General features: G+C 43.6%; 2 long non-coding RNA genes across 2 annotated transcripts; one reads left to right on the forward strand and one right to left on the reverse strand.

Annotated features, from left to right (window-relative positions):
• The first annotated feature begins 2454 nt into the window (after positions 1-2454).
• Positions 2455-5303, forward strand: LOC123043091 (uncharacterized). Its single transcript, XR_006419018.1, has 2 exons — positions 2455-3432; positions 3829-5303. It is a non-coding gene; the product is annotated as an uncharacterized lncRNA (long non-coding RNA).
• Positions 5304-6580: 1277 nt separating this feature from the next.
• On the reverse strand, positions 6581-8958 carry LOC123043090 (uncharacterized). Its single transcript, XR_006419017.1, has 2 exons — positions 8007-8958; positions 6581-6892 (listed from the first exon to the last, which is right to left on the reverse strand). It is a non-coding gene; the product is annotated as an uncharacterized lncRNA (long non-coding RNA).
• Positions 8959-10128: the final 1170 nt, after the last annotated feature.

Genomic DNA, 10128 nt, shown 5'->3' on the forward strand with positions numbered 1-10128 from the left:
AAACACAATCATGAGTATATCTGTATGAGCATGCATCATTTCGGTACAAGTTCGAATATGGATGCACTGAATGTCTCTCTATGAATTGTATCACAACAGTGGTTGCCTACAAGTTACTTAGTGTAGTTCTCCTGATTATGATTACTTGCTGACTTGTCCATACAAATACGCCGCTCTTCATGTTTCTTATTAAGAATATATTTTCCAGACAATTAAGCTCCCTTTGAATAATCTGGATGCACATCGTCAAATCAATTTGGAAAATGCTTCTCTCTCAAAAAATTGTTTTTTTGCGGGGTGTCAAAAAATTGTTAAGCATATGAACAAGCTGGATCTTCAAAAAGGTAAGTATTTTTTGGATTGTTAGTATTCCAGTCTGTACTTTTACTTACCCTATCTATGAGCTTTGTATGACTTGATTAGCCCACAGTGTACCTGGTACTTAAAATCAGTGTACTATATAACCACTAAATAAAGTCTCTCACATTTTTGTGCCATCTACGTAGCTCAAAGTGCAAGAGGAACTATATGAGATAGTGTGCACAACCAGAACGCTGGAGCTGCTACATAACACGGGTGAGCCAATTGATAGAGTGCATATGGACATGTTTCTTTACAACGAATCTGACCACCGTAGGCTCTTATAGTCCGTTTTATATTCACATGTAGACTTGAAAGTAACCGACTGACTACGAACTAAAAGGATTTGGCGTCTCAGAGAGCAATTAGTTTGTAGTCAAATTCTACAGACTGGTCTCAGTTGCTTGTAGTTGTTTTGGAAATTTTGCTTATCTCGATGATCAGTTTATTCTGTATAAGGTGCTTGTATTTTCTTTCAATATCACTAACCCTGACCAACTATGCTTATGTATCAAAGATAGCTTGTGATATTTTTCAATATCACTAACCCTACAGGAAAAGCTGAATTGCCAGAGTTTATACTCATCTATTATGTTATAGCAGTCTCCTATGTACGCCTACTTTGTTTTCTTGTATAACTACCAAATCATCACAAAAACTATTTTACACCCTATTACTATAGTCTACATGTATAGACTGCCCCTCTGATGAGCTGAATTATCCGAAGTTATGGCAATGCCTGTTTATATCGCCCACTGTTATCATGTGTATGCTTTCTGCTTTCAATGATGCAGCTTCTTACAATATTAAGGGAAATCATCTATGACGCTGCCCTGTAATGATCAATTAAAAAAACAATATGCAGCAACATCTCAAATTTCCGATTCAAAGTCCTCACGCGCAAGACCTTAGTTGAATCAATTTCAAGTTAAGACCCAAGTTAAAAAACCGAGTCCTCTCCTACCTCTACACTACTTGTGTCTTTTCTATCGCTGTTTATACAAATGTAATTTCCATGTTGTTTTGCCATTATGTTTTTTGACAACATGTTTTATGGATGTATATTTATGAAAATCATATTATTTAATCTAACATATAAAGCCTGCTAGAGTACCCGCCATTCTAGCGGCATTGCTCGCGCGCGATGTCGTGGTCCACCCGATCGAGCTGCTACAGTTTTTTTTTGGCTGCTGGCGTCTGGTAAACCGTCGATTGTTTTGTACATACATGACTGGTACAATAGGTAAATGACGTTTGGGCCTTGTTAACTGCGGGGGTCCAGGAATCAGCTGGTTTTTTGCTTCCTCGTGGTGGAGATGGGTTTCTGGGAGCGAGAGCAGCGATGAAAACCTGGATCGACCGGGGTGAAAAATATCCCGTGCCTTCTCTCCCGTGCTCTCCCCTCCCCCGATCCCTTCCTTCCCTCCCGCCGCGCCGCCGGCTCCATCCTCTTCTTCGCACGCGCGGCCGACGCTGCCTTCTCTCCCCGGCGCTTGAGGTGCAGCAGTGGGGGCGGCAGTTCTCGGTCCAGCCGAGTCGGGCGCAGGTCACCGGCATCACGCGCCGCACACCATGATTCTGGATTGGGCGCAGATCTTCGCGCCGCCACCTCTCCTACTCCTTCTCGTCCTCCTCTCTCTCTCTCCCATGCCGCCACCATTGCAAGGAGCAGGGGAGGGTGGCGACCGAGGATCCCGAGCCCCGGCCCCAGACCCTAGCTGTCGGGGAGCTGGTCTGGGCCAAGACCAAGGGCCGCCACCCGCGCGCCTCCACTCCCCCTCCCAGAATCCCCCCTCGTCTCCTCTCCCCGCCACCACCGTCAACCCCTTCCTCGCCGCCCACGATGCCGACGCCCTCACAAGGGCCAACACCGGCCTCGCCTTCGTTCCCCACAAGTTCCTTGACGCCCTCGACAGCGTGGCCATCGACGAACCCGCCGTCAGGCTGCTGGACCGCGCCCGGCTTGAGAGCTGGGTCCGGGCGCTCGCCCAGGGATGGGGCCCCAACCGTCCCGGCCGCTACCGGCGCCTCACCAAAGGCGAGCTCATCGACAAGATTGACATTGACATGCTGGCCGACGACGGTGCAGCCTCGGAAGAGGAGGATGAGAAGAAAGAGAGGGTGAGAAGAGTCTGATTCTGGTCAAGAGCCCCACCTCCCTTTGATTTGTGTTGGTATATGTGTTTGCTGTTGGTTCTGCTGCTGCCAAGCTTGGCTGCTGCTTGGCCTGACTCTACTTGTGTTGCTAATATGTGCTACTATATGTTGTTGGTTGCCTCCTTATTTGGTTATTTGTGAATCTAGAAACACTGTGTGAGAAGCAAGGATTGAAAAGAAGGCTATGAGCCAATGAGAAGAGCTTCATTTTCAGTTCAGTTTTTTGTAAGAATTGATGAACGACATGGTATATGTTCAGTTGCTAACATTCTCTCTATGGTGTATGCACTTGTCGTTCCTTGCACTGGAGGGAGAGGAAAACTCTCTGTGAGAAGAAAGGATTGAACAGAAGGCTTATGAGCCATTGAGAAAAACTGTACTTTTAGTTTTTTATTAAGAATTGATGAAGGATATGTCATATGTTCAGTTCCTTACATTTTTCTATGGTGTATGTACACTGCATTCGAGGGAGAGGACGGCAAGAGTAAGAAAGCCTTGTGGCATGAAGGCAGTAGCACGCAGGGCCAAATCAAGTGCATTGACCTCAATGGCAAGAGACCAGTACCGTCAGGTTCGCTTGACTGCTTGCTAGGTTTCATGCCTTATTCCTTTTCATATAGGAAATATAAAGTGCACATATAGAAGAGCCCATATTGGGCATCCTTTTCTTTTTAGTTTTTGGAATCCTTGGAATGGGTGTTATATATTTTCATAATTCTTACCACTTACTTATCTTTTTTAGCAGCATAGATTTAAATGTAGTAACAAGTGTTTATGCTTTGCAACCCGGCATCAAACAATACCCTTAACAAAGCTACACAATGGATGCTATTTGTCATATTTTGACCTATGAATCTGTTTGAATAGATTATACAGGATTGATGTGGTTATCAGATGATTGCAGTCTACCCCAGGGTGAGTTTATCCTTTTGGTTTATGCAGAAATGCTTATTTGGCTTCATGTGTAACATGATTTTTCAACATCTAATATTTTTTCTGCCCAACATGAGTACATGAGAAAGAAGTGCTACTGTTACATTCTATGTATTTTGTCCCACATGAATGATTGAGAAAAACTCTGCTATTGTCATGTCTAAATATTTGAATTTTATGTTGATGTTTTGACCGTGGATGCTAAAACATCACAGTTTGCTTGATAGAGTGAATTACATTATAAAATGAAGTTCCTTCCATCAATTAGATAGCTTTTCTTAATTTGATTTTTCTACTTTGTTAGTACAAAGTTTAGTCACTTATTTTGGGACGGAGGGAGTATATACATATTGCTTATTTGGATGCTTTCGTTTAAAGATTTGCAGAGATCAATGAGGATTCGGGCGGCATGAAGGGGACTGGTGATAGGAAACATGGATCCAAGAAGAAATCAAACAACATGGTGAGTTGTTCTCCCTTTTCAAATTTGAAACCTAGACTAGAGTCGGTCAATTGTAATTTAGTAACATGATTAGGATAGTATAATATTTTGCTACTACCTTGCTGATAGTTTTGCAGGGTAATTCTGTCGGCTATATATGTGTTTATTTTTTATTGTAGTGAGATCACTTATTTTTATTTAGAAAATAGAAACCTGAAGTGTGGCTATAAGAATCTAATAGCAGATGTTCTTCGCATGAACAAGCTGTGTAATGTACCTACTGACTAATAGCATAATCATGACTTGGCTTGCCCGGTTTTACTCTGCGAAGAGTAGTATGTGGTGCTCTAATATTCAACTGTGTTCTTGAATTGGGAATTATGTTTTTATAAAGTGCTTGTGTGTTGGTCTGATGTATATAAGTTAAAGAAAATAAAAAACAGATGGAGGAAGGGAACTTCTTGCTTTTCTTTTCCTTTTGTTTCTCTGTTTGATAATTACTCCCTACGATGAGAAGGTTTACGAATAGAAATGTCCTACTCTTTGATCCCTTTTAGTGTGAGCGGCTCGACGGCAAGCATGACCGTCTGCTCCATGCTTTATTGGTTGTGTCTTTGGCTCCGTGTGCGTTGCGCCACATGCGTGTTTGTTGCTTGCGTGCTGCTGCTGTGTGTATGGTGTGTTGGCTTGATGTGTGTGTGGGCGCGCGCACGCACTAGCTAGGTGAGGATCACTGGCTCACTGCTCTCTCTATGTACTCCCTCCATTCCAAAATAGATGACTCAACTTTGTACTAACTTTAATACAAAGTTGAGTTATCTATTTTGGAACGGAGGGAGTAGCTTCTTAGGAGGAAAAATACTTTGCCGCTGGTCTGCATCATGCTTCTAGCATCTTTCCAGGCAGGTAGATGTTTCCAAGATCAAGAGAGAAAAGGTCCTTGCATGCATATACTTTTAGATGACACATGACCAGAAGTCTTTCCTATTAAAATCATGTGGCCTTGTGACACCCCGACCCTTTTCTTCAGAAATTTGTAATGTGTTTACGCATGTCTGTTGTGATGTGCATAGGAGCATGATTTGTTCTGGCACTTTAGGCATTAGCACACCTATAATACAGGTGGCGCGCGTGTGTGTTTGAAGTGTCAGTGCTTGTGTGTAGGAAGTCTAATAGGGTGGGTTTCGATTTCTTTTGACTTTCTGATCAGCCCAATTGGCCTGGGCTGCGTGTAAGCTTTGTCCTGACGAGGAAGCTGACTGTGCATCATCAGTTTAACACCATCAGCTGGATCTTTGAAGCCATCCAACGCTCAACTTTAGTGACTGGTGTAGCGATCCAGGATTTTATCCTAAACTGCTATTAAACTCACAAGAGGGAGCATTTTAATAACAAAAGAACTCTACCATGCTTTCTGATATATACTCCTGCGTATATATATGTTGTACTAGAAGTTCCTATGTTTTAACTATTGCGTACCAGAAAATTGAATTGGCAATGTCTGCATAGATATGATGTATTAAATTATGTTTTGAAAGGGATTTGTTCATTTTCAAAACTAAGGAAGTTGGGTGAGCTTAAAACACCCATTCCTCAGTTCAGTGAACTTTTCTAATTGTATTTTAAATCCACAAGAGGGCAAAATCATTGCTCTTTCCCAGATCATCTAAATCAGATGGGCGGGCTCCAAACTCCCAGTGCCATTTGTCGTTTTTGTGTTTTGATTTTTACTTGAGTGCCTTTGGACCGATGGTACTATGGAGAGGTGACATTAACACCATTGCTGGTTGCTTCTCTCCTGTAGACTACATCTCCTTCTATATGTCAATATATCAACAAAACAAGAGATCTATAATATCATTGTTTATGGAGTTCACAGATTATTGAATATTTTTGCTGCCATGGAATTGTGAGTTTGTGACTATACATTCTTGTGTCCTACATGTGAATTGAAGATATATTGTCTATGTGAATGTAAATATCCAGGTATGTAGGCAAGTCCTAACTTTTATGCACATATTTACCTATGAAATGCATGCAAGCAAATCACATCTTACAGACAATTGACCCCTTATTGGTAAAGGTGATGATTCTTAAATTAACCGGTTGGAGATCGGTAGACAGTCCAGTGTATTGATAACTGGAGTTTAGTGCTCAAAATCCTTCTAACTTCTCTGCTGACTGTATTTTCTAGGCAGCTTTAAGAGAAGAACGAGTAATGTTAGTCATTCTCTGTCATGTATAATAGTACAATACTGGAGATGTGAATGGATAATGTTCATTTAGTACAGTATTAGTAGATGATGATTTCTTTTCTTCGCAGTCAACTCATGTATATCCTGATATGTTCAGTCTATTCCCAAATTAATTCGTAAAGTAGCCTTAACAATTATACCGTCTCTATGTATTAGTACTCTGTTTTCTAGGTTTTTTGTCAGCTGGAAGAAATCAGTTTGTCATAACATGTGAAAATGAGTTTATGTACCTAAGTTGTTGCTTTTATCAGTTAGCAAAGATATTTGTCAAGTAGTAAGTTAGTCATCACAGTGAAGCTTGGCAAAGGGACTTCTGGTGAGGCCTGTAAGGCTGGAAGCACTGTATGTAAGGTGGTACCCTCTGATGGATATTCATTTTTCAACTAATACATGACCACACTAGAGAATATCAAGTTCTAAATATGTACGTGGATGAACTTTAAATACCTGGATGATTATTCCGCATAAACAAAGTCATATTGTCATTTTTTAACACAAGAACAAAGCAGTGTCCCATAACACAAATAGCTACTGTTTGTGTTGTGTAGCAAATTCATTCATTGGTTATGGGGCATCAAGAAGAGCAAACACCAATGGCGGTGAGACATACCTGTTCTAATATAAACATGCCTGTTCCAATATAAACATGCGAAAAGTAGTAAACTTTCACCTTGGTGAGGCACTGTGATCAACGGCCTAGCCCAAGCATGCCATAGCTCCTTGTATAAAGCTTCGCTAGAACTCCCTGCACAAAGGATTCATTATGTGAACTAACATGGCAAGTTTACTTTGTAGCATGGTAAATTTAATTTTATAGCATGGTTAAAATGCTATGCTAGGTATATATAGAACAACATTAACACATCATGTGAGGTATGTGATGTCAAGGGTCTAAAAAGACTGGATCCCGTAACTATAGCTTCAGAGCTCCAGTAATTACATAGCATCGGTCTAATTGGTGAAGGAAGCTCATGAACAACTTCAATCCAATGCTCGCATAAAACGATGAGGTATGAAACGATGCCATCCTCCATCTCGAGCACACGCTTTGTGAAAAGAAACTTGCGTGATTCCTCGAGCACCACCCTCCTGCGCCGTCGACGAGGAGGTCCCCGGACACGATGAACCTGCCTCGTGCGCTCAAGTTGCCAGTGAGCAGCACATACCCGTCAAGTTCAACATCGGCGGCAATGCTACAGCCTATAGCACAGTTGTTGCAACATGGGTAAGGGAGAGACCACGTCAGGGCTGGGGGGTCTGAAAATTGGGTTCGGCTCCTCTGTTGTACATGTTGTAGAAGGCAAAATCTGCCGTCCGTTATAATCCAATGGTCCTCCTTTCTCTACCTTAATAATTCTATTAATAACTACAAACAGCCCTAATAATAGTCCAAAGAAAAATCCTCTACGCCTGTAGAATTGGCACCAAACTCCTCCTGTCCGTCTTCCTCATTCCTCCTGATACATGACCACTTGTTTACTGAATCAGAAATTCTAACATGACAGAGAGTAAGCACTTCTTTTGTTCTTGGCAAGATAAGCACAATGCATGGAACAACACCTTATCTGAAGGTCACCAAATGGCATGGCTGCCAAGTTCCTCCTATTTCGGAAACTTTTTGAATAGAAATCATATGAGCATTCCAAACTCCATGGGCAAAGACCGACAAAGCAAGTGACCACTAAGTCAAACTATAACTGAAATTAAACTCAACACACGTGCATGTACCACTAATGGCTATTGACGAACCACATTGCTATGAAGAATTAACAGATCATCAAACAACCATATGGTGTAGCTTCTGTAATAGGAGAATGAAGAAAGGAGAAAGAAGTTCTAAGTAATAGCAAGTAATTCACCTGCTCCTTCCGTGGGGGAACCATGGCACTAGCTGGCAGGACGTTTCTTGGATTGGATCCGTGAGCTGCAGCTTGTGGAGTTTGGCCGGGCAGGCTGGCAGGGAGGTCCAGCTGGCGCGCCGCCGCCGTCCTGAAAATCATGGGATGCCGGCTGTGTCGTCAGAGGACAACACGGTGACTCCGGTGTGATTTTAACCCTCATCCAGCTGCCACCCTCTTCCTTGTTAAGGTCGCCCGAAGCAGCCTCAAGCTTGTCGTCGTCGTGCTCTTGGAGTACGTGGTCGCCCTGCTCCTAGAGGAGCTCGCCGTCACGGAGCTCCTTCTCCCCGGATCTTGGCCGCGAGCCTCCGTCATTCTAGCGGCAGCGGGAGAGGCAGTGGCACACGACCACGGCCATGGCCGGCAGCCACGCTCATCGGACACCGGAGCCATTGGACACTCGCGCGAGCGTCGCGGTCCGCCGCTCGGACAGCTATTGGGGAGGCGTCGGAGTACCTGGGTGCGTGGCGAATGCCCGGGGACTCGGCGACCAGCTTCCTGTCAGCGTGGCGCACGGAGACGATGGCAACCCAGGCTAAGAGCAGCTCAGCCGCGAGCCACACAGCCTCGTCCACCTCCTAGGTCGGGACCTCCACGCGAGCGTTGCGGGCCGCCCCTCGAATGGCTTCTGGAAGGCGGCTGTACATGGGCACACGGCGAATCCCGGCGAGTAGTTGGCCGTTGGCGCGGGCAAGTAAATGGCGACGTCCCCGACGAAGAGCAGCCCGGCCAGCTCGCCTCACTCTCCTCTGATTAAGTGATTAGAAATGAAGGATTGGGAAGAAGCAGACGAGCCTGCAGGGAAAGGATAAGGTGCCGATGCAGTCTCCACTCGTTCGGGGCGACACGTACCGAGCGTACGAGAAACGTGGCATGGCAGGGGACCAGTGCGCCAAGATACTCCGTGACGTGGCAGGAGTACATGGTACACGACCAGTGGTAGATAAAGCGTTTGGGAGGAGGAGCTAGGTACCAGACGTTCGGGAGTTAATTTAACCAGTATTACTACATAGACTGGTATTGCATACAGGGATCCACCACTTGCGTGGTAGCATCAATTTACAATATAACCATAAGATTTTATTTCTTGAAATATAGGAGCCTCGCCACCCTGTTCTATTTCATCAATGAAACACGACTTTTACAACATGTAAGATGTCAGAGTGTACATAACTATGAGGAAGATAAAAAATACATTGTGTTAGTTTAACACCGAATTTGAGAAACTAACACCGAATTTGAGAATTTGAGGTGAGGTCACTAAATTGAGCATTTGTTTCCCCATTGAGCAGGTCGGAATTCACAGACATCCAAAAGAAAAGAAAAGGATGATTTTTTTTTGAAAAGGGGTTTTACCCTAGCCTCTGCATCAGAAAGATGCATACGGCTCATATTATTAAAAAAATATCCATCAACAAGTCTCTAAGTCTCGAAGTAAGAAATAAACAAAAGCTCATAAGAGCAAAACAAAAAGCCACAACCGGCTCGCAAATAAAATAGGAGCACTACATGCCTATCCTATTACATGACCGTCATCCAAACCGGTTGAAAATATCCCGAGCTACCATCTCCCATCGGGTAGACGCAGTAATCAAACGCTCACTGGCCTCCGTCGGAGTGAGTAGCGACCACATACGGATCAACACCGTGGCCCTGAAGATAACCTGCAAAAAGTGAACGTTCGTTGATCTGTTAAAAACCAAATCATTTCTGCAGTTCCAGACTGCCCATAATAAAGCACAAATGCCAACACGAATGTGCCTCGCTGTATCTGAGTCAACCCCATCAAGCCACGTTCCAAATAACGTGTTGATGGAAGTAGGCGGATTAATATTAAAAGCAATATGAATCGACCGCCACAGAATCTTAGCCAGCGGACAATCAAGAAAGAGGTGTTTGATAGTTTCGTTATGGTCACAAAATGTACATCTTGCAGAACCCATCCAGTTGCATTTTGCCAGATTATCCTTAGTCAAAATAACTTGTTTATGCACAAACCACATAAACACTTAGATTCGCAAAGGTACCTTAACTTTCCAAACGTGCTTCGAGGAAGGAATGATGCTAGAGTTTATGACATCCA

This window comes from Triticum aestivum, chromosome 2B (genome assembly GCF_018294505.1).
Source record: "Triticum aestivum cultivar Chinese Spring chromosome 2B, IWGSC CS RefSeq v2.1, whole genome shotgun sequence".
NCBI classification, from domain to species: Eukaryota; Viridiplantae; Streptophyta; class Magnoliopsida; order Poales; family Poaceae; genus Triticum; species Triticum aestivum.